This window comes from Neophocaena asiaeorientalis, unplaced genomic scaffold, assembly GCF_003031525.2.
Source record: "Neophocaena asiaeorientalis asiaeorientalis breed wild unplaced genomic scaffold, Neophocaena_asiaeorientalis_V1.1 scaffold364, whole genome shotgun sequence".
NCBI classification, from domain to species: Eukaryota; Metazoa; Chordata; class Mammalia; order Artiodactyla; family Phocoenidae; genus Neophocaena; species Neophocaena asiaeorientalis.
In genome coordinates, this window is record NW_020172457.1 from 1,401,066 (window position 1) to 1,426,126 (window position 25,061).

General features: G+C 39.2%; 1 protein-coding gene across 9 annotated transcripts in view; it reads right to left on the bottom strand.

Moving 5' to 3' along the window:
• Positions 1–25,061, bottom strand: part of CALD1 (caldesmon 1) — a 180,721-nt gene that overhangs the window by 127,665 nt on the left and 27,995 nt on the right. The gene's annotated exons all lie outside the window — the stretch shown is intronic.

The following is a 25,061-nucleotide window of genomic DNA, read 5'->3' on the forward strand; positions in this document are numbered from 1 at the left end:
CTATCTTTTACAAACCTGTGTGTGGTTAAACAAACGGAGCATGGGGTGAAGATACAGATGGATCAATAAAACCCATTTTCACATTAATAAAACATTTCAAATTTAACATCCTACAATAAATTTATCTTTAAAGAACAGCATTTTTAAAACATAGCATCTGTCTTTATTCATATGCCAACAAAAATACCAACAGAAGCCTCATCAGGGACAACATTTATAGCTGAGTTGATTGAATTAAATGAAAAAGATAAATTAGTTCAACAAAACCTTTTGGGCAACCACCACCAAATAATTTCACATCGGGCAGCTCTCCGTGTTTTGAAATGGCAATTCTGGCGTTACGAAGGCACGTATAAGCTGAATGGAGCTGACATATATATAACTGCAAAACACAGGAAAATGTACTTTTCAGAGACAAGACAACAATCCTTCCATGTTTGGAACATAAAATGTGATTGTGACAAATCACTGCTAAAGAATGAAAAACAAATAACGACTGTAACTCAAAACAACTAAGCTTACATACAAATGCCATCCTAGAATATTGGATAGAACTATAAATACATTATGTGAAATATACTACAAGTGTGAGAGAGGAAAACATTAAATTTAGCCAGAATTTAAATGGTATCAAGGCTGCACAGATACTTAGGTTGTTTGGGCAGTGTTTTTTTTCTTCTCTCTCTCTCTGAGCCCTTTCATTTCCTGATGTGCCTCAAAAGGAAAAGCTCAGAGATGAAAGTAAAAACTGTCCTTAGTATGTTTTTAGGCTGTTTGAATCCAGAGGGAAATCCAGCAGTGCAGGCACTTCATCATAAGATCCCTGAGTGAGCAATCACTTTTTTTTTTTTTTTTTTGGTACGCGGGACTCCAGACGTGCAGGCTCAGCAGCCAGGGCCCCGCCGCTCCGTGGCATGTGGGATCTTCCCGGACCAGGGCACGAACCCGTGTCCCCTGCATCGGCAGGCGGACTCTCAACCACTGCGCCACCAGGGAAGCCCGCAATCACATTTTTATACCATTTACATCCCCATAGCAACTCATGCAGTACTCATCAATTATTTAGTGGCAGGCTGAAATACTGATGCTTTTCAAGACTACTTTTGTTTCTATTCTGCTCTATTGCAAAAGGTTCCAGATCATTAAATCTGTAAAGTCAGACCTATCTCTGAAAGCTATATAGTTATACATCTTATTATGGAGAATATACAAATATGAATTTCATTATATTATAGAAAATTTAGAAAATATAGAAATATATGTAGAAAACAATCTTAAAGTCTCTTAATCCCTCCTGCCCTAAGATTACTTTAAAGTTTAAATATATCTCCTTCTGGTTTTCTTCACTAACACATATGATCCTATTTTAAAAACAAATTTATTATGTTATGTGTTCAGCTTTTTCACTTATACACATTTTCCTACACCATTCATTTAACATGATTAATAATGTCATGGTTTATATAATCATTCCCCTATCACTGGACATATATTTCAAGTTTGGGCTATTATAAATAATGCTGTAATGGACATTCTTGTACATAAATCTTTATCCCTAAATCTCGATCACTTGGTTTTTAACTACTAAGTAATGTAGAGGGTGATTCCAAGGGATCAAATTGATCACGTTTTCTTTATGTGAATTCTTGTTTTCAAATCACCAACTGGAGAAGTTGGGACAGTAATTACAGTGTCACCAAAATATTTGTAGATGAGTTACAGCAAATAGTATAGCAAGCCAAAATTGTAAAGGCCTCTGGTATCATCCATTCACTGCCAAGATTATAGAAAAACTCCCCCTAAAAGTTGTCTTTAAGAACCTAATTTTCAAGATTAACCAATTTGGGCCTTGAGAGATGAGCTAATTCAAAAGTGTAGCAAATTAAACTATTATAACAAACACATTAGATGTAGATACACACAGTGGAAGGGAAGAGAAGGAATAAGTCCTGGTAGTGAGGTGAGCCATAGCATCATGGGAGAGCCACTGGTGGTTTGCGAAGGTCTGGCAAGGAAGTGTCAATAGTGGGCTTAATGCTTAGGGTGCAAGTACTCTGAAGGTGGGGTTTATACTTTACACTTTTGTTTCCTCTCTACAACTCACAAAATATTCAAGAACTGCTCCTTTTTCTTTTGGAAAAAGAATATAATTGAACATAGTCGATAATCCCTGAATTGTTCCCATCTTCAAAAATGGCACCAGCGTTCACTGGGCCGCTTGAGCCCTGACTTGGGAGCCTCTCCAGACATTTCTTCTTCACCATCTATTCTCTGCCACGCCCCATGCAATAAATTACTAAGTCTAGTGATCCTCCCTCCAGAATATTTACTAGAAACAGTCCATTCATCTTCACCATTGTTGCTACCACTCTAATCCAAGCCACTTTATCTCATCTGGGCCATTCAGGAGATGCCTTACTGGTCTCTTTATTCGAATCTGCAAATAATGATCTTTTTAAAAACGTTAATCTGATCAGATAACTGCCCTGCTTACAATACCTCTATATCTTCATAGTGCAGTTAGATTATATATTCAATTATTTATCACAACCCACACTTTTGTTTGTGATCTGGTCCAACATACATCTCCAGTTTCCTCTGGTACCACAGTTTTTGTGATCTGGTCACACTAGCGTTCTTTCAATATCTTGCATAGATCCAAATCTTGCAGGCCATAGAGCCTTGGGTCATGCTGTTTTCTAAGACTAAAATGATTCCCCTACCCTTCCTTAGTAATACCAGCACACTTCTCACTTGGATAATCCTTAGTTTTCCTTAAACCCTCAAAGTCAAAGGTCTTGCAATACTCACAAAACACTGATTTTTGTGTTATAGCACAAGCACAAGATACATGTTAAAAGCTTTAAGTACCCTATCCATTTATTGCCAAGATAGAGCAAATTAAAATTACTGTATTAGATATACAGATTTTTAAGATTGTTTTCCTTTGTGTTATTCTCTTTCATGGCTCTGTTATTTATCTTCATGTACAATTACAATTTGTAATGACATTTATGTTTGGATATCTGTTTATTTAATGGTTGTCTTTCCTACCAGGTTGAAAGCTCCATGAACACATGTCTGCCTTTATTTATTTATTTATTTATTTTTGTGGTACGCGGGCCTCTCACTATTGTGGCCTCTCCCGTTGCGGAGCACAGGCTCCGGACGCGCAGGCTCAGTGGCCATGGCTCACGGGCCCAGCCGCTCCGCGGCATGTGGGATCTTCCTGGATCGGGACACGAACCCATGTCCCCTGCATCGGCAGGCGGGCTCTCAACCACTACGCCACCAGGGAAGCCCTGCCTTTATTTTTTAAACCACTGATCCCCTAGCACTTTGTAATTACCTAAGATATAGTAATCACTCAACAAATACGTATAAAATGAACAAATGGACAAGAAACAGTCAAAATATTTCAAAGGAATAACTAGTGACAAGACAGTCAGGGAAACTTTACAGGTTTATCGCCTATTTGCAGAGAGGATATTCATTAAGAGCTTGTCATTGGCTAACTGCTCAATTAATTGAATAAATGAAAGAATATATGGGTGAATTTTTATTAGCTGTCAAGCAGACTATGGTAAGTTCTGAATGAAAGGCAGATACCTATACCAAAGCAAACAGTTAGATAACCTGCTGCTACCACTTTCCTCTAAAAGTGGTTTGAAAGAGAAAGCATGGAAAGCACATGAATATGCTTCCCATCATAATAGTTGAATCATGCATTATTTTATTTGATTCTCATAAGGACGCTGTGAGATAGAGAGTATACCATCTCCATTTGACAAAAATGAAATTAAGTCCAATGTCTACGATTACTCGTAATGCAGTGGGTCCAGAACTCAAACACTGAATTTCTTTTCTTTTTTTTAAAATTTATTTATTTTTTGGCTGCATTGGGTCTTCATTGGTGTGCACAGGCCTTCTCTAGTTGCAGCAAGCGGGGGCTACTCTTCATTGTGGTGCGTAGGCTTCTCATTGTGGTGGCTTCTCTTGTTGCGGAGCACGGGCTCTAGGTGCATGGGCTTCAGTAGTTGTGGCACATGGGCTCAGTAGGTGTGGCACGCGGGTTCAGTAGTTGTGGCGCATGGGCTTAGTTGCTCCACGGCATGTGGGATCTTCCCGGACCAGGGATCGAACCTGTGTCACCTGCACTGGCAGGCGGATTCTTAACCACTGCGCCACCAAGGAAGCCCCAAACTGAATTTCTAACCCTAGAGACTGAGTAATAAGCGCAAGAGTGGAAAATCATGAGATAGCTAATGTGATTTTGTTCTGATATCCTCCTCTGCATCGATGATAAGTTTGGTTGAGCTTTTAATAAACTGATACAGACTTTCAATAAGAAACAAAAAAATACCCAAATCTTCCCAAGTCTTCCAGCGTAAAAACCTGATTTTGGTCTCAACTACTATCCCTAATAATTTTGAGATTGGCAAGATTTTATTTTCCTTTCCAGTCATATTTCAAAATATACTCTGAGTCACATTTGTCTCTATTCCTTTTAAACCAGGAGAAAAGGCTCCCAAGAAAACTGCCTTGGTACAGAAACCTACTCATACACCAGCTGTGATATTGGCTTATTTCCATATAACCTAATATGGCTAAGAAAATGTTTGACTGGAACAGAGTGAGGATTGCCAAACTTAACAACTTTTTAGTAAGAAAATTGCCACAGAGTCCTCTGTTTAGACATCGTGTAGTTGCCGTTCAGATGCTAATGCTTATCCATTCACATCAACAAAACTGTAACAACTTTTATGCAGTAACAAAAATCAGATACCTGCCCCTTTTGCCCACTCACAGGCAAAATGAATGAGAAAAAGCTGCCCAAAAAGGCTCTGGATGATAGCATATTGAACACGTTGCCCTTCTTGGGTTATAAAGGCCCAGTGACTGGGTACACCCAATTCAGATTCTGCAGGAGGTCCTCTGAGTGTGTATAAAATCAGGTAGCTTCAAACAGAAAAAAGGATGAAAGAAAATTCACCTCCACCATCTCCTATCATGGATTTACCAACATCCTCCTTCCTTTACCACATCTCTGACTGACATTCTTGGTTCTTCTTACTTCTGGTACTCAGATATAGATATCAATATTATCTTAAATTTCACCCCTTCTCTCAACACAAATACAATGAATGGTCATCAAATCTGAGGATTCAACTTGGGCTGTTTCAGTCATGAGGGCTTCCTTGCTCCCATTCCCACTATTGTTTTTTTCGTTCATATACTTTTGTGCCTAGACTGTTACTATTGTCATCTGGCCAGGCACTGCAATTTCTTTAGTTGTTTTGAGGCGTGAGCAAATGTATAAAGTCAGACAGATCTGGGTCTGAATTTCAGATCTGCCACTTATTTGCTGGATGACTTTTGCAGATTGTTTAATTTCTCTGTTAAAACGGAAAGCATCTACTTTGTACGGCTGTTGTGGGAATTAAATGAGGTACCATGCAGTAGTATGGCACCTGACATGAAGAAAACATTCAGTAAATGTCAGCAAACTCCCATGCTCTGCTTCTAGCCTCTTCCTAATCTCATTGCATTCTGTATACTAGTGCTAGATTATTTTCCTAACTATGTATGCAGAAATTGAAGGTGAAAAATATACCCATTGACCCCTGAAATTTGCCTTGGTCACTGAGGAAGGGAGCACTGCCTAAAAATTCAACCTGGACCAAGTTAAAGAAAAACTAATGTCAAAATGTTTGTTGTGCCTTAGAGTTACTAGGGGCATAAGTCTAGGGCAGATGACTGTTTTTTTGTTTTTTGTTTTTGTTTGTTTGTTTTTTTACAAAAACCCTGCAGCTAACAGGACACCCTCATCCCTTTTCCTCTTACAAATCTTTTTTTTTTTAACATCTTTATTGGAGTATAATTGCTTTACAATGGTGTGTTAGTTTCTGCTCTATAACAAAGTGAATCAGTTATACATATACATATGTTCCCATATCTCTTCCCTCTTGTGTCTCCCTCCCTCCCACCCTCCCTATCCCACCCCTCTAGGTGGTCACAAAGCACCGAGCTGATCTCCCTGTGCTCTGTGGCTGCTTCCCACTAGCTATCTATTTTACGTTTGGTAGTGTATATATGTCCATGCCCCTCTCTCGCTTTGTCACAGCTTACCCTTCCTCCTCCCCATGTCCTCAAGTCCATTCTCTAGTAGGTCTGCGTCTTTATTCCCGTCTTGCCCCTAGGTTCTTCATGACCTTTTTTTCTTTATTCCATATATATGTGCTAGCATACGGTATTTGTCTTTCTCTTTCTGACTTACTTGACTCCCAACAGTGCAAGAGGGTTCCCTTTTCTCCACACCCTCTCCAGCATTTGTTGTTTGTAGATGTTTTTGATGCTGGCCATTCTCACTGGTGTGAGGTGATACCTCATTGTAGTTTTGATTTGCATTTCTCTAATGATTAGTGATGTTGAGCATCCCTTTCATGTGTTTGTTGGCAATTCGTTTATCTTTTTTGGAGAAATGTCTATTTAGGTCTTCTGCCTATTTTTGGATTGGGTTGTTTTTTTGTTTTTTTTTTTGTTTTTGATATTGAGCTGCATGAGCTGCTTGTAAACTGTTTTGTTTTGTTTATGTAAGTACTTTGACCTTTCTTTGTTTCTGTAAAAGGTGAACAACGCCTCCACCCCTAAGTTGCTTGGGAGAGAATTAAGGCAAAGAGCTAAAAGGCTGATTTCTTTCTCATATACCAGAGTCTCATGTAACTTCTCATTTAAAATACTTCATTTTAAACTGTGATCCAGTCTGGACTATACTGTAAGGTCCCCCTACCACTTCAAACCATTCATCAGAGTCTGTTTTAAACAACATAGCTTTGAGGAATGAGGAAAAAAGGAATTTTTCCATGCTCAGGGTGAAGCCGAGAAAGACAGGAAGGGATGGAAAGCTGTAAGAGGGTGACAGGAATTTGGAACAAGAGGTGACGGAAAAACATAGGTATTCCCACCACTCTGTCTCTTTCTTGGGGATTCCCAGAAATATGGAGGTGGAGGACCTAATAATTTTACTTGGAAAGGAAAGAGTAACCCAGGAAGAACTTTGTCATTTGCAGGTTACATACTTATGAACAATTAATCAACAATCCAAAAAAAATTATAAGTAAAATGTCTATTATCATGATTAGTTTAAGTAATTCAGACAACTGTTGCTGCATAATGAAGAGTACTGGTTAGATGTTAAAAGACCTCAATTTTAGGTTCTGGTGACACTCCTAACTAGCCATGTGACTTTGGGCAAGTCACGAACTCTGCAGACCTCAGTCTCCTCAAGGGTGAAAGGATGAAGGGTGGACTGGAGGAGCTCTGCTCTTTGTGGATTAGACGGGCTGCAGTACTCAGGAAAGGCTTCACAGAGAAGACTGGCTCTCAGAGGAGTTAATATTCGGATAACCAGCAAAAGAAAGGAGTGAGGACATCTCACTCTTGCTCAGGGAAAGAGCAAAGCCATTTGAGCAGAAACACACGAGTTGAATTCATGAGTGAGCATGTTCAAAAGCCTGGCTGGGAGGGTTTGGGGAAGTGGGTTGTATTGATTATGTCCTTGGATGTCCATTTCACACTTTATTCTTTGGAGTAGACAGTGGGGGTTAGGATTTTTTTTATATAAATGATAGTTTGGGAAGATTGAGGGGACCAGCTAGTATGGAAATAAGTTTGGAGATTCTTGAAACCTGAATTAAAATGGTGATAATGAAACTACAGAGGAAAAGACAGTCAATGAAGAATCGAGAAATATGCATTTATTTCCCCCAACATGTCTCATCTCCTCTGGTTAGTCTGTAGAGGTATCCCCTCTCAGATGCAACACTTAACTCTGACCTCTGGGTCTAAGTACTGAGCTATTAATGACTCATAAATCATTTGGGAGATTAATCTACAGGAAGGGCCAAGATCATTTTTTGTTGTAAGTATAAAATGACCTTGGGTTATTTTGCAAGTAGAGGTCTTTGCATTAATTGTATAACTGAATATAATTTTGTAAGTCTCACAAACCAACAATCAACTCCAATTGACTTCACTAAAGGAGAAATCTCCATATTATTCTGAAAGAATATACACATTATACACTAAGCAAACTTAGGCCTGCCTCTGTCTTATAAAGATTCATTTCCTGCTTCTTACATTTATCTTGAAATCCAGCTAAAAGCAAGAGGTTAGCTCAGAAAGCATGAGAACTTTCACCCTGGGGAAGCCCTGCAATGTGGAAAACCTTGATGCTCCCAATCACCTTTCCCTTTTCTTTGACATGGGAGGGTTTACACCACTTGTGCAGAACTTGAAACCTAGCTCTTGGGGTTTGATGCTTATCTAGAACGTCATACCACCCTAGTGGTCCTCAAGATGTAGTCCCCAGACCAGCAGCATCAGTGTCATATAGAAATTTACTAGAAATTGTGAAACTTTGGGGCCCCTTCCCACAACTACTGAATTAGACACAGGGGAAGGGGCCTGGCAATCTGTGTTTTACAAGTTCCCCTGATGATTCCAATGCTAAAGTTTGAGACTCGCTGTGTTTAAGTAGTATAGCGGGTGCCCTCAGCAATAAAAATGGTTAGCAATAAGTAAAAGCTACAGGGAAAAAAACCAAGAATATACATATTATAAGACTTCTACAAATCTGAAAGTTACATTATGAAATTGTCCTTACACAGAGAAAAAGTGTACTAATTTATCTCCCTCTTTAATACATATATATATATATATATATATATAACTGCGTCACCAGGGAAGCCCAATACTTATATATTTTATAGCAATTTAAAGACCTTGAACTATCCTAATTACTCATTAATATAAATGATTTAAAAGAATAAATCCAAAATTAATTTTCTAGTAGCATTAACGAATTTGGCAAAGCAGATGTGCTTTAGTTGGGTACACAACATCCTCTTAACAGCTCTATGAACTAGAATGAGACAGCTGGAATCGAAGTCCAAGTCTACCAGAATGTATGACTGGTACATCATTTTCTTTTTCTTTCTTTCTTCCTTTCTTTCTTTCTTGGCTGCGTTGGGTCTTCATTGCTGCGCGCGGGCTTTCTCTACTTGCGGTGAGCGGGGGCTACTCTTCCTTGTGGTGCGCAGGCTTCTCACTGAGGTGGCTTCTCTTGTTGCGGGAGCATAGGCTCTAGGCACATGGGCTTCAGTAGTTGCAGCACACGGGCTCAGTAGCTGTGCCTTGCAGGCTCTAGAGTGCAGGCTCAGCAGTTGTGGCACACAGGCCTAGTTGCTCTGCGGCATGTGGGATCTTCCTGGACCAGGGCTCGAACCGTGTCCCCTGCACTGGCAGGAGGATTCTTAACCACTGCACCACCAGGGAAGTCCCGACCCCATTCATTTTTCTATTCAACTTTGCTCTCATCTTACAAATGTTAGTTGCCTTGCTCTTTTCCCATCTCCCATTCCCTGTTTTATCTCAATCTTGATGCTTTGAAATGACAGTTTCAGGCCAAATAATAGAAGAATCTCTTCACATTATGGGTAGTAAACACTTGGAAAACATTATTTGCCTGCTGGTACTGGGAATATAGGTTCAAGGAGTTTAGAGACATTATCAGATAATAGACTTAAAAGGGCCTCTGAAGGAAAGGAAAGGAAAAGGAGGCTTTAAGATAAAATTAAGTTCTAGAGGTTTTAAAAGTTTCAAGGTACAAACTCCAACAATGGTCCCTTCTTGCCATCATCAGAGACATTGGGGTCTAGAATTCAAATTTGACTAAGTGAGATATATCTTAGATTCTAATACTTATAATAGTCTAATGACTTGTATATCAAATAGTCTCCTCATTTTTTTGTTGAGAAGTTATCATTACAAGGGAAGATGGAAAAAGCAGAAGACTCCATGTGAGCAACTGAATGACAACTGGGAAGAAATTTATATTTATTATATACTAAGTGTGTGTCAAATGCCACACATCTCTTTTTTAATGTTTCAAACAAACCCATGAGGAGAGTGTTTTTTCTCTCCATTTATAGATGAGAAAATACAGGCTTGAGAGGTTAAGGAATTTGCCAAGCAGCAGATAGAAGTGAAAGAGTTGGAACTAGAATGCACATCTTAATCTAGCCTCTTGCTACCACTCCAAAGGGAAACACTCGAAAGAAGAAGGAAAGAAAGAAAAGGTTGTTCAGTTACCCAGTTATTTCATTCACTGTTGTTTGAACAGAAGCAATTGATGTCTTAAATCAATCTGATCAACTGCACAAAAACAGGCTGTTTGGATTTTTTTAAAGATTTGATTGAAAACCAGTTGTTTCAGTGGCCATATGTAGACCTGGACTTAATAAATGACCACCTTTGAGTCCCCCAGCTGAAAGAGTACAAAAGAACCCGGAGGCAAATCAATGGCAATTTGCCACCCCAAACAAATTGCAGCATGTAAGCTCTGAAACTTGAATTACCCTTCAAGGATTAAAGTTCAGGACTGTGAAAAATTAAAAATGTTGCCTAGCCTCGGAAATAGCATATGAATCAAAAATATCATTACTAAGCTTAACTGCACTCCTAACCTTCTGCTTTCATGACATCTAAACTGTTTTGTTATTCCTAATGGACCAAATCCCCTTTCTGGTAATGTTCTGGAAATTCTATTTTTGTGGTAATTTAAAAAATCATATGGCATGTTCTTTATATTTGGTTTATGTAGGAGTTAAGACCACTTCAAACAAACTTTTCATTTTTATTCTGATGGCTATTTAATATTGTGTCATTCACTGGTTGAAATAAAAGTAGGTTAATCTGCAAAAATACATGAACACCCAAAAAGGACTGAATTGTATCTTTGAGAAATGATTTCTTTTTTCAAAGTCAGACATCAAAGGCTGCATATTGCAGAAAGTTTATTTTGAGAAGCTTCAGTCAAAACAGTTTGGAAACTATGAAATGAGTCATTTTTTCTTAAAGAAATGTAACTTTGTCTATTCCCACTGCATTTTTGGTTTGGTAGGAGACATCTTTATTCCACAGGATTTTAAAAGCATGTTTAAGATTCCATAGGTTTAGTATTACATCACTAATGGTTTCTAATGAGATCCAGGCAATAGCAAGAAAGGGAAAAAAGAACAGCACAAAAGCTGAATTCTACAACACCAAGTACCATGTAAAATGTGGAAAAGTCCATGCTTTACCTAAGGCTGAAGCCTTCTGGCAGAAAAAGGGGAAAAATTCACATTCTACCAACCAGATGTGGAGGACAAGATACCTAATGTTTGGCAATTTGGAATCAGTTATCTAAGGGGCTGAATGTTTTACTTTTCGTGCAGATATTTGCTGCCCTGTAAACAGTGAAACATGCAAATATCTAGGTACTGTATTCATTCTATTGAGTGCTTAAGGCCTTAGTTACTTGTTTGATTTTGTCCTCACAAACACCTTTTATGTAAAAATTATGCAAATTTTCCTTTTGAGATTATGTCAGTGTATATACATAGGAGGATAATGTGAAAAATAAAATTTCCCCAAGCCTTCAGCAACTCTGGCATTTCAAGGAACATAGATGAGGAGACAGTTGGGGTGGGTAGAATGATCCACAGAGGAGATTAGTTTATTTGGTGAAAGATAATGGGTAAATGAGATAAATGGAGACTGTAGAATTTTTGCTTAAGGGCTCCAAGTTAAAATTTCCAACCTATGGATGGGTGTGATAATAACCACTAACACCAGTTAAAAACTTTATAGTGTCAAAACTTTCACTGTCATGATCACATTTGATCCATATCACAAGCCTACTACATAGGAAGTTTTCTATAAATCTACCCGACAATTTCATCTCAAGGCAACTCAACAATTATTGACCTGAGTCCAGAGCTTCCATGTGTAAAGTACTGTACTAGTCACACTGGAGAGGGAGGGAAACAAAGGTAAATGAAGGCATAGTTTTTGCCTTCAAAGTACTTACAATCTTGTCAGGGAGATAGACACGACCAACTGTATCACAAAATAGAAAAAGCTGAGTATAAAAAATGCAATAAAACATACCTAATTCTCTTCAAATGAAGTAGCACAAGTTGCTTTAAGGTCTGGGGAGGATGTTTGAAAAAGTGATGGTAAGAGGCCCTGTTTTAGAAATTTGAAATACTTTTATACAAGGAGGTATCAATGTCATAAATTATTTATAGTGTTAGCTTTCATTCATATGACAATTATCGAACACCTACAACATTCCAAGAGTATGCTAGTTAGTATTTTTCTTTTAAAAAATGATAACATTAAATTTTGTCAAATTTCTTATGAAAATCACCACATTATGACATTCAACTGAAGAATAAAATCTCCATCAGTCTACTAAATGTCTTGTTTGTACCATGCTGCGGAACAAGTTTGACAAGTGAACTGATCAACCTCATGTCCTGTTTAGACACGTGATTCTAGAAATTCTAGAAAGTCTCTCTTCATTCCATTTACCCATTGTCATTCACCAGACAAATTGTCAGAACAAAGCAAGGAGGTATAACATTTTCCCACATACCTGGCAAACCTCTTTTTGGGCCCAGACATTAGCATAGTAAAAGACAGCTATTGGCATCTCATTAAACAGAAAATTCTAAAAATGAACATTTCTGATTTCCCTTCAAAGTATAACTTCAACTTGGCAAGCAGTACTCTACCTAAAATAATCCAGAGTTGCCCAAGGATGGGCACCATCTTGAGCAAGAATTTGGTGAAAAGTCACAAAGTTGTCAGTTGTTTTGTGATTTTAGTCTTAACTGTTTTGTTAATAGTTTAGGACTTTCCCCTATAATATAAGTGTCTGGCCAATAGGAGAATTTGGTGTGCTGTAGTTTACCCGTTTTTATAAGAATTATTTGCTAAACCTTTGAAGGAAACAAGGAAATGATGGAGGATGGATGGATGGATGGATAGACAGACAGACTGGGGTTATAATTATTGTTGTTTGAACTACAGATGTCATCTTTAGACATTACCTGACTCTCCACTTTAAGACATAGGGAAATTTGTACACTTAACACTTTTTTTTAACTGTCCCTCCTTTCCCTATTTTAAAATAATATCATTATTATTTTTAGTTGTTAAGGTATAATTTTTAACCATAATACTGACAGCTGTTTAGCCTTAGTTTTGTATTTAAATTAATTATAAATGTAGTCTAAGATTAATGTAAAACAACATGTTACATTATTAGTCTTCTTTTAAATTTTTCAAAATAATGGGTATGCTCACATATATTTTAAAGTCAAAACTTCTACAGTTCTCCACCACCCCCTGCTTCTTCCTACCCCACCTTCCAGGAAAAAAATATTTGGCCAATATTGCAAAGTAACACATAGAATTTTTTTTTTAATTGGGTAACTGTGGACATCTAGTGTTTACAGAGAATCTCATTTTAAATTATATTAATCACTAAAGGAGCAAGGTAGACCTTCAGATCATCTAAATATTTCTAATGGATAATACGGTCAAAAAGTCTTCTTCCAGTAACTGAGAAGATGATTTTTCTCTATACTATATACTACTTTCTCTATACTTTGTACTATATAACATTTCCTCCAATATTCTGTATATCCCATAATGGTAACTGAATAGGATCATCCAACATCTAGACTTTCACATATCTTTCAGCAGTCTTTTAGTCCCAGAAGTATTTTATCTGGAAGATTAAATGTGCTCTACCTATTTTTACTGTGACAGATTTCTCCTAGATTGTATTGCTCTTCTTTGCAAAAACAGAACTGAGGACTTCCCTGGTGGCGCAGTGGTTAAGAATCCGCCTGCCAATGCAGGGGACACGGGTTTGAGTCCTGGTCCGGAAGATCCCACATGCCATGGAGCAACTAAGTCTGTGCACCACAACTACTAAGCCCACGTGCCACAACTACTGAAGCCCGCGTGCCTAGAGCCCATGCTCCGCAGTTGCTAATTCCACTGCAATGAGAAGCCCACACACCCTCACTCTCTGAAACTAGAGAGAGCCTGCAGGCAGCAATGAAGACCCAACACAGTCCAAAAAAACAGAACAATATTTTCCTGTGGAAACCAACAGACTTGGGAGTAAAATGGCTAAAAGGGCAGCTCTATTCACAGCTTTCAGATTACTGTCCATCTGCACAGTGTTGAAATCATCAGATCAGTCAGTTTAACCTTACCGTAGTGTAGAAAGACCACCCTTATCAGTATGGACTGAAGTTACACTTAGACTATGTCTTAGAAGTTTCTGGTTACCACATATACAGACATGGACTCAAAATTCCCTTTTTAGATCCAAATTCTCATGAAAATCAAACTGAACTGAGCAGAAGGGTGAAACATAAGCACATGAACAAAATTATAAGACCATGTCTGATTTTCACTAGATCCGTTATTTCAGTTCCTGTTCTCTTTTAGGGTATATTTTCACGTCTATCTTAATCTTTTCTTTAAAAGCATGTGTTTCATGTGTAGTCATTGTGGGGTTCTACAGTGATTGTACACAATAGCTTCTTAGCTGTTTACTGAATTTTACAAAACTTGACAGAGATGGTTTCAACACTATTGGGCTGGGTTGAGGTTCTGAAGGTAAACACTTTTGTTAAGCAATCTTATGTAGTATCCCAAACACTAAGGGTGTGGATATCATTTGGGCCTCGTGACACCAGCTCAAAACAACACATTTATAGTATTCACTATGTGCTAGACACAGTGCTAAGCAAAGAGAATAAAATTATAAACATGAAAGACATTGTCCCGGTTCTATTAAGTTTGCAGTCTGGTAGGGATATGAAAATCAAATACCACAATGCAGTGTGATAATCTTGCTCTAGAGGAAGAATCGGGCATTGTCACAGCACAGAAAGAGGTTATTAGCCAAACTTGAATCTGTTAAGCTTTCCTAAGGAAGTGACATCTAAGCTGAGACTTAAGGTAGCGGAGTGAGAGGGCATAGAATGGCGTGGAGAATCCTCCTTAATTTCCCAGAGAGAGCCATTTATGCCTCAAATGTGTTCTCCATGCTAGGCCCTTGGTTCTTTCTCCTGGGCCTCATCTGGGGCCCTCCTCGCTCTGGTCAGATTCCTTGTCCTCAGCTCCTCTTTCTTTTAGCAACATCAGGAGAGCTCACAGAGGAGAGGGGGAAGAAGACATTTGTCTAGGATTTGGATCTGGATCTACTGCCTTTCCTTTCAAAGAAAGGCCCTCTTTAGAGTGGCCAGTTCAGATTTTCCTCAGTGATTGAACATGATAGAAATCTCTACCACGTACCTCTGGCACCCAGTCTCCTGTTTTTCCCTCCTAAAGTTTTCCATTACAAATAAACAAAAATGTTGGCATGTGGACTACTGCCACCGGTTGACTGCTTGGTTTCGATCTTGGAGTGTGTCACAGACACCAACTTCGCATTGCATCCAGCAGCCTCCTGGAGCATGGCTGTGATCTGACCTGCTTCTGTGGTGACCCACAGAAGCTCTGGCACAGCGGTGGATCATTCAGTTACATTTTCCAGAGAGGAGTGATAATTGCAAGATTTACTGAGTGGAGAAATATGACCCATTAGATTCAGCCTAAAAATAATTTTTGCTCTGAAAAAGAAAATCTAATTACTTTGCTCTTCACTATGAAAAACTGGGTTCATCTGGGTACAGAGACATGGAACCTTCCTCTGAAGTAGACCATACATTCCAAAATATCTCTGGCAGAGTCCGGGGTCTGCTTCTGATTAGATAATTGATATAAACCTCCCTCCAATAAACATTGACTCCTTCAAAAACAGAGGAACCCAAGAATAAAACGTATCTACGTTTTGAGTAGAAAGCCTTCTGTGACAATTAGTTATCAGAAAGCAGTTTACTTTTCCTTTTAACAACCAGCATTAAGACCTAAGAAGCAAAAAGTATGCTGGATGAAATTCTAGTTGAAACTTCAGATCAGTCTTGGATCTATTCTAGACAGTATCGGGTTTACTATTAACCTTAAGGTAGTACTTCCACATTTATGGTGTTCCGTCCTTATCCCACAAAGCTAAATTCATTGCTAATTATAAGTAATATACTTATAATTTATACTTATAAGTAATACTTATAAGTAATATAAGTATTTACTTATCTTCCAGTTGTGAGATAAGTAAATACTAGGGATATAACATAGCTAACATAGCTCTAGGCCCCCGGGCTTCAGTAGTTGTGGCGTGTGGGCTCAGTAGTTGTGGCTTGAGGGCTCTAGAGCACAGGCTCAGTAGTTGTGGCCCACGGGCTTAGTTGCTCTGTGGCATGTGGGATATTCCCGGACCAGGGCTCGAACCTGTGTCCCCTGCATTGGCAGGCGGATTCTTAACCACTGCCCCACCAGGGAAGTCCCAAGACCAAAATATTCTGAGGTGAAAACAATGCTTTACTTCCCACAATTTATATTTTATTAGCAACAAGAAATTATTGCGATATATGTGACCTACAACTCTGTATAAGTTTAAGGCATACAGCGCGATGGTTTCATTTACATATGTATATTGTGAAATGATTACCACAGTAGGTTCAGCTAACATCCATCTTCTCTTACAGATACAATAAAAAGAAAAGAAAGGGGCTTCCCTGGTGGTGCAGTGGTTGGGAGTCCGCCTACCGATGCAGGGGACACGGGTTCGTGCCCCGGTCCAGGAAGATCCCACATGCCGCGGAGCGGCTAGGCCCCTGAGCCGTGGCCGCTGAGCCTGCGCATCCGGAGCCTGTGCTCTGCAACGGGAGAGGCCACAGCAGTAAGAGACCCGCGTACCGCAAAGAAAAAAAAAGAAAGAAAAGAAAAGAAAGAAGAAAAGAATAAAGGGGAAAAAATTTTCTCCTTGTGATGAGAACTTATAGGATTTACTCTCTTAACATCCCTATATATCATACAGCAGCGTTAGCTATGTTATATCCCTAGTATTTACTTATCTCACAACTGGAAGATAAGTAAATACTTATATTACTTATAAGTATTACTTATAATTATAAGTATATTACTTATAATTAGCAATGAATTTAGCTTTGTGGGATAAGGACGGAACACCATAAATGCGGAAGTACTACCTTAAGGTTAATGGTAAACCCAATACTGTCTAGAATAGATCCAAGACTGATCTGAAGTTTCAACTAGAATTTCATCCAGCATACTTTTTGCTTCTTAGGTCTTAATGCTGGTTGTTAAAAGGAAAAGTAAACTGCTTTCTGATAACTAATTGTCACAGAAGGCTTTCTACTCAAAACGTAGATACGTTTTATTCTTGGGTTCCTCTGTTTTTGAAGGAGTCAATGTTTATTGGAGGGAGGTTTATATCAATTATCTAATCAGAAGCAGACCCCGGACTCTGCCAGAGATATTTTGGAATGTATGGTCTACTTCAGAGGAAGGTTCCATGTCTCTGTACCTAGAACCCGTGCTCTGCAAGAGAAGCCACCGCGATGAGAAGCCCACACACCACAACGAAGAGTAGCCCCTGCTCGCCGCAACTAGAGAAAGCCCGCACACAGCAAGGAAGACCCAAAGCAGCCAAAAATAAATAAATTTTTTAAAAAAGAATATTTTGGTCTTTACACTCAAGATAGCATAAGTACACCGTGAGAAAAAAACAAAGCAAAACAATTCATGTAAGTGTGTGTGTGTGTCTTGCCTCCTTCTAAAAAAATTGTGATCCATATAGGTACAACTTGAAAACAGTTAACCAGGAAAAAGGGGAAAAGGGAAAATTCCTGTGGCTTCATTAAGATGAGGTTATAGCTCAATGGGTTGAAGGTTACCCCGAGGAAAAACATTGTTTGAAAATTCTAGTCTTGCTGCCACGTACCTGTGACTTTTCAGGCAAATCTTATATGAGGAAATAAAAAACAATATCTTCTGTCTTAAAAGGTCTCTTAAATAATGAAGTGAGTAAGAGAACTCCTGCCTCACTTAGCTTTCTAAATAATTTGTGCCAACTGAGTTCTGCCTTCCCATATGGTTTTACCATTTAGTTTTTGTATACTTCATAAAATGAAACAATAACTCTGTTCTGTCCTTAACAGGTTGGACTTTATGAAGATAATCTTTTAGAAGAAATGTAATTTTTAAAAAGAGCTCAGTTTGGGCTTCCCTGGCGGTACAGTGGTTAAGAATCCACCTGCCAATGCAGGGGACACGGGTCTGAGCCCTGGTCCGGGAAGATCCCACATGCCGTGGAGCAACTAAGCCCATGTGCCACAACTACTGAGCCTGCGCTCTAGACACCATAAGCCACAACTACTGAAGCCCTCATGCCTAGAGCCCCTGCTCCCGCAACAAGAGAAGCCACCACGAGAAGCCCGTGCACCACAACGAAGAGTAGCTCCCGCTTGCTGCAACTAGAGAAAGCCCATGCGCAGCAACAAAGAACCAACACGGCCATAAATAAATTTATTTATTTATTTGTTTGTTTGTTTATTTATTTATTTTTGCTGTACACAGGCCTCTCACTGTTGTGGTCTCTCCCGTAGTGGAGCACAGGCTCCAGACGCACAGGCTCAGCGGCCATGGCTCATGGGCCCAGCCGCTCCACGGCATGTGGGATCCTCCCGGACGGGGGCACGAACCCACGTCCCCTGCATCGGCAGGCGGACCCCCAACCACTGTGCCATCAGGGAAACCCCATAAATTTATTTTTTAAAAAAAAAAAGCTCAGTTCCAGGTGAGTTTGCCCTGAAAAGTGTGGAGAAGTGCTCAATAAACAACACTCAGGTACTTCCCAGTAAGAAGGTCAGGTTCTAGAGGAAGACTGTGGTTGTTCTGAATTATTTCTTGTTTTAAAAAGTCCTTCCTACGTGAATAAAGTCTGTGGGTTGTACCAATGTCGATTTCCTGGATTTTGATATTATACTGTAGTTATGTAAGATGTTACCATTGGGGAAAACTGAGTGAAGGGTTCTTAGGCCCTCCCTGCACTATTTTCGTAACTTCCTGCTAATCTATAATTATCTCAAAATAGAAAGTTAAAAAATGAAAATAAATGTCAGTGGTCAAAAGAGCAAACAAAGAAAATTGTCCTTTCTAGCCAGGTACGCATCTGTTGAGACAACAACTGTTTAGTTAAATGGAACCCTTCCTTTGACATAGTCCTGTAGGAGTCCTCCAGCAAACTTGTCTACCTTGTACTCCTCTAAAGGTACACTCTTGACAATTTTGACCCTACATAAGACTAGTGATAAAAAAAGAAAATAAAAATAAAACTGAAACAATCACAATTCCCTAGCAAATGTAAACAGCACTTCACTGCTCTGGTTATAACATTAACATTCTCTACAACAAATAATCCAACTCGTTGAATCCTGTTTCTACTCCTCTAACAGTCACTCTTTCAAAACAAAAAGTAAATGACTATTTTTAAAGCCAGGAAGAAAACAGATTTTGTCAGGGAAGTGTAAGGAAACTTAAGTTCATTGTTCTACCTTCTGACTCAGCAAAACCTCACCTACTAAAGCCATGGGATTGTCAATGAAATGTGACTTGCATTGGAACAACTGGAATTATATTCTCCTGTATTTGGCAGAAAACACTGATCATATGACTGCACAGTTCATTTCAAAGTGTCCTTACTCTCTAAATTTTACCAATTCATTTGGAGACTCCAAAAATCCTCCGAAACGCCAGTTCAGTCAAAGCAGCAACATAAACATAAATCTTCCAAACTCATTGATGTTGTATATACAAAACAGCCCACAGCTAGCTTAAACTGGCTGAATAGAGAGTTCAGGAATGGTTTTGTTGCTGCGAATATACACGTGATCTAAGAATGACATCCTAAATGGTTTTAAATATCTTGGAGTAGCTTTTCAAATGCAAACTAAATATAATTAATCAAGTTCCATTTTCCCTAGTATATGAAAATTACTAAGTGGAAAATGCAGGAACTCCAGTAATTTCCTTCAATAAATGGCTGTTAACTGTGATAAACTGTGAGACTCTTAGACCGAAAGCGATGGCAGGATCCTCCTGTTCCGCAACCTCATCTAGCTGTGCTGGAAACACAACTGCAGATCTGACGTACACACATAACCAGATGCTGCTACATTGGACTTGAGAGAACATTTTGTTTTACTTTAAAACTCTACAGTTTATGTTTGTGCATATAAGCTTTTGCACTTTTCCAGAAAAATTAAATATTAGGACTGAAGGAAGATTGTCACTGGAAGGAAATTATCTATCTGAACAAAATTATCAAACCCTTAGCTATGCTGGGAGAAAACCCAGGGGAATCCTCAGAACAAAGCCATCCATCAGAGGAGTCCCAGCACTAGGCAAAACTAGTATGTTAGATTGGTCAAGAGAAGACTAGATGAATTCACAGCTGAATGACCCTGGTTAGCACAACTACAATTAAAAGACAGATTCTTAAGCAACTGATATTTCACAAAAGGAATATACTCCAATTACAGAGGTTTAAAAAAATATTAATAGACTTTGTTTTTTAGAGGAAAGATAAGTTTTTAAATGTTTGATAAAAAGTTCTTTTGAGAATGTCATATGTTAATCATATTAAGTATTCTATCTCTACTTGCATTCTTTCTACGCATTTGGTTCAAACACCAGATTTCTTTTTTTTTTTAAATGATATAATCTTTTTGAAAAATTAATTAATTAATTTATTTTTGGCTGCATTGGGTCTTTGTTGCTGCGCATGGACTTTCTCTAGTTGCGGTGAAAGGGGGCTACTCTTTCTTGCAGTGGATGGGCTTCTCATTGCAGTGGCTTCTCTTGTTGCAAAGCACGGACTCTAGGCGCGCGGGCTTCAGTAGTTGTGGCTCACGGGCTCTAGAGCTCAGGCTCAGTACTTGTGGTGCACAGGCTTAGCTGCTATACAGCATGTGGGATCTTCCTGGACCAGGGCTCAAACCCATGTCCCCTGGATTGGCAGGTGGATTCTTAACCACTGTGCCACCAGGGAAGCCCCAAACACCAGATTTTTCAATCCAACTAGTTCACTAAAGTCGTTCAGCCTAGTCAAAACCCTAGACACTGTCAGCTTCTAGAAGCTAAAATAAACCCCTGGACTGGGATCTCATAGTCCTAAACATTCCCTCAACCTTAAAAACCATAAAAAATGATGATGACCCTGAAGGAGCTAGTGAAGATATCACAGCAGCTGACTTGAGGAACACTGCTGGTGATCATGAAGAGCCAGGAGAAGCTAGGAGAACCACAGAGTGGAATGCAGGGCTGGCCTTCTTGAAGGAGGGAGAGAAGGCAGGCAGGTAGGTAAGAAGAGTTTTATACTAGAGCGCAGTTCTAAGAAAGTCAGGCAAGACCCAGGGGAATCCTCAGAACAAAGCCATCCATCAGAGGAGTCCCACATCTCCCAGGAACAAGCCTGACATATCCCTGTCAAGCTCCATGGGACCTGTAGCTTCAGCGAGAACACAGATTTTAAAGTGCAGCTGCTGAGGCATCGGGCAATTACACTCCCAACAGTAGGAGAGCTGAGAGGCCATTTCATAGCCACTGCTGTGGACTCAACTTTACCTTTCATTATTCCTATACATTCACTGTCCACTATCATCAGGTCAGTACATTCTCCATAAAGTCTTACAATAATGTCTGTATTATTGCATTTTAGTATAAATACCTCCATATGACATATTTTTTTCTCTGTCTTAATCCTACTTAATCTTCAAGGCCCAGTTGAAACCCCATCTCCTCCAAGAAATCTTACTAGATCATTACGACTTCCATTTAACCTCTCCTTCTCTGGCTGGGGTCTGACCTCTACTTTCTGTCATTTAACTACATACCATTTTATCCTGTTCTCTGTGGTTTTACGTGTGATCATTTAGCTTTTATCCAGGTTCTAACAATCTCAGAGTCCCTGACTTTACCCTTCTCTATAATCTTCTTAGGGCTCACCACAGTGTGACAAGAAATATGGTTAATTGAAAATAAATATCATTCTTAGAAAGACAGACAATTCTAAATGGAGATTTTAAATCTTATAAGTAAATCTCAGACACATCAAATTCCCTAACCCACCCACCTTATTCCCTGAAGACGTCTCAAGTTGAAGCCTGCTGAAGCTGATTAGAATTACTATTTCCTTACAAAACAAGATGGCACCATTAACTAAGTATACTAAAGGACCAAGAGCAACCGTGAATAATGATTGATTCAGGCTGAGGGGATGCAGCTAGATACTGTTTTTGAGGGCCACTAAAGTTAGACCAGGTAGCTCACCAGGTCATCCTATACACGCCAGTGAAGGGTCAAAACTTGTGCTCAAAGTGCTCTCTCAGAATTTGGCAAGCAGTGAGGTGGGTCAGGAGAGTTGGGGCTTGGTCACTCTATTCATGTACTGGAGTTATACCCAGTTATAGATGATGATGAAGTCCAGTCAGAAAGATGGAGCATGAAGGGCTGGGCTAAGATTGCAAGTGAGAGTCAAGAGTCTAGTGAGTTCAAAACTCAGGAGGGAGAAGTCAGTTGAGGAAAGATCTTGGGTGGGAGCAGAAGCTGCTTCTCACTTTGTTTGCTTGTTTATTTTTTCCAATGCTAAACCTTTAAAGAATTATCATTCACTCAAACCGCCATTCATTTGTTCATATTCCTGAGCTTATTACAGGAGATTGCTAGGACGAGGGACACAGACATGAGCAAGGTGAAGTTCAAGTTTGCAGAAGACTGTGAAGTAAACATGTTATTAAACCTTGGTGAGCTAAGGGCTGAAAAGAAGGAACAGATATCATGCAGGAGTAAACATGGTCTCTAGAGCTTTGTGTGCTCCTAGTAAACAACCCCTCCACAAGCCTCCACTGAACTCTCAGTTGGATTGAAAAAGAAGCCCCAGAATTCTGCATGTTCCTGGAAAGAAACCCCTCCCTCCTCAACAACAGTCCCAGACTTACTATTATAGTCTGAATATGAGATCATCAGGACTGATTGTATCATGCCCTACATTCTTCAAGGCTCCCAAGACTTTCAGATCCTCCTACATTACCCATATTCCATGCCCAACTGGCTCTGTACATCTCCTGTTCTGATCCCCTATCATCCCCCTACCTGATTTCTCTAGAACTCAGGATCAGTCATCAACCAAGACTCTACATTGAAAACTCTTTGATTATTCCCTCCAACTTCATGCTTCATATATCCCCTTACAATTTACAGTCCTTCTGACATCCATACCCTCGTATCACAGAGCCTGGAGGTGAAGGAGGTGTCCTCCTTACTCCTCTTTGCCATTTTTGCCTCGTTTCCCCCTAAAAATACTACCCACTACCCCTTCTTGTTGTAGTCATCTACTGATTCCTGCATTACTCCCCTCTATTTCTAGAAGATTTTAGCTCCTGGTTGTAACTCTTTTCAATATGATGCCTGCCATAATTCTCAGAAATTTCAAATTTCATGTATGTGATCCTTCTAATACCCTGGCCTCTTAGTTCCTTGAGCTCCTCTCCTCCAATGGTCTTTTCCTCCAACGTATCTCAGTCTCCCACCTTCTTTCACAGATGACAGCCCCTGATTCATCACTCTAAACACTACTTTCCATTTAGCAGGCAGGCAGCTGAACCCAGCTGGAGGAAACTCACAGCTAAGCTGACTGGTTTTACTTAAAATTGATTACTACTAATGTTGAGTGGATCCTTAGTGCTACCTGGCAGTTCTACTATGTTTCCCGTCTAAACATCCTCTCTTCTATTAAAACCCCTCAAATCTCCTCTTCCTTTCTAATGCTTAGCTGATAAACTTGCTTACTATTTCACTGAAAAAATGGAGGTAATCAGATGGAAACTTCACAGGCTCCCACCACATTTCCCAATCTACCTATAGCTGAATCCAGATAGTCTACCTTTCCTCCTGCAGTGAGGCCTTATTTGTCCATGTTCCTATCTAAGGCCAAACCTTCCACTTGCACTCTGGGTTCCACCTTTTTTCACCTACCCAAGAGCATTTTTCTAGCAACTGTTACTTCTCTTCTGCATCATCAATATTTCTTTCTCCACTGGATTACTTCCATCATCAAACATGCCTAAATATATCTCATCTTAAATTAAGAAAAGAGAATCTTTATTAAACTCACATGTCTCTCAGTAACTATTCCAGTCCTCTGCTCCTCTTTCAACAAAAATTCTGAAAAGAGTTGCCTCTGCTCACTGTTCCTACTTCTTTTCCTCCCATCCTCTCTTGAATCCATGCTGATCCGACTTTTTCTGCATTTTTTTTTCAGGGTCATCAATACTTCTACATTGCTAAATTCATTGATCAGTTCTCAGTCACTGTCTTACTTAGCCTATTAGTATTTGACACAATCACTTCCTCCCTTTGGAAGTTCTTTCTTCACTTGGCTTTTAGCACATCACACCCTCTTGGTTCTCTTTCTACTCCCATTAGCCATTCTTCTTATTCTCCTTGGATGGCTCCTGGTCTTCACTCTGATCTTTAATTGTCGGAGGACCCCAGAAATTGTCCTAAGACTGTGTTCCTCTATCTAACTCACTGCCTTGATCTCATCTTGCTTCTTGGCATTAAATCTCATGCAAATGCTGATGACTCTCAAATACATATCTTCACCCAGGACCTCCTCCCTGAAACCCAGACTTGTATATCCAACTGCTTATTTAACAGTTCCAATCAGATGCATAACTGTTATGTCAAATTCAAAATGTTCAAAACCGAACTAGTGATTTCCACCCTCACAACTCCTTCTACATCTTTCCTGAACTTGGTAAATGAAATTCCATTCTTCCAGTTTCTTAAACCAAAAACCTTAAGCTCATTTTGACTCCTTTTTCCCAGTGATTTGCTGGTAAACATGTAACAGCAGGTTCTCAGCTCTGAAGGGTGGGAGGTAGAGGAAGGTCCAACTTCTCTGTATAAATACTCCCATCATTGTCCATTTCTAGCTACAAATGTCACATCATTGAATACTAAGTTGGTAGGAGATGTATAGTGGCTCTCCATTATGTAGTGTTTCCACCATATAGACACGAAATACATAAATAACTTCAAGAGCATAGGTAATTGTAAAATGTAATAAGATAATTAGGAAATGATGAGTTTTTTAGTATTCATTACTTTTATTTTAATATAACATTTAATTAGAAGTTTATATAATTAATTTGTTATATGGCTTGTATTTAATAACTGTC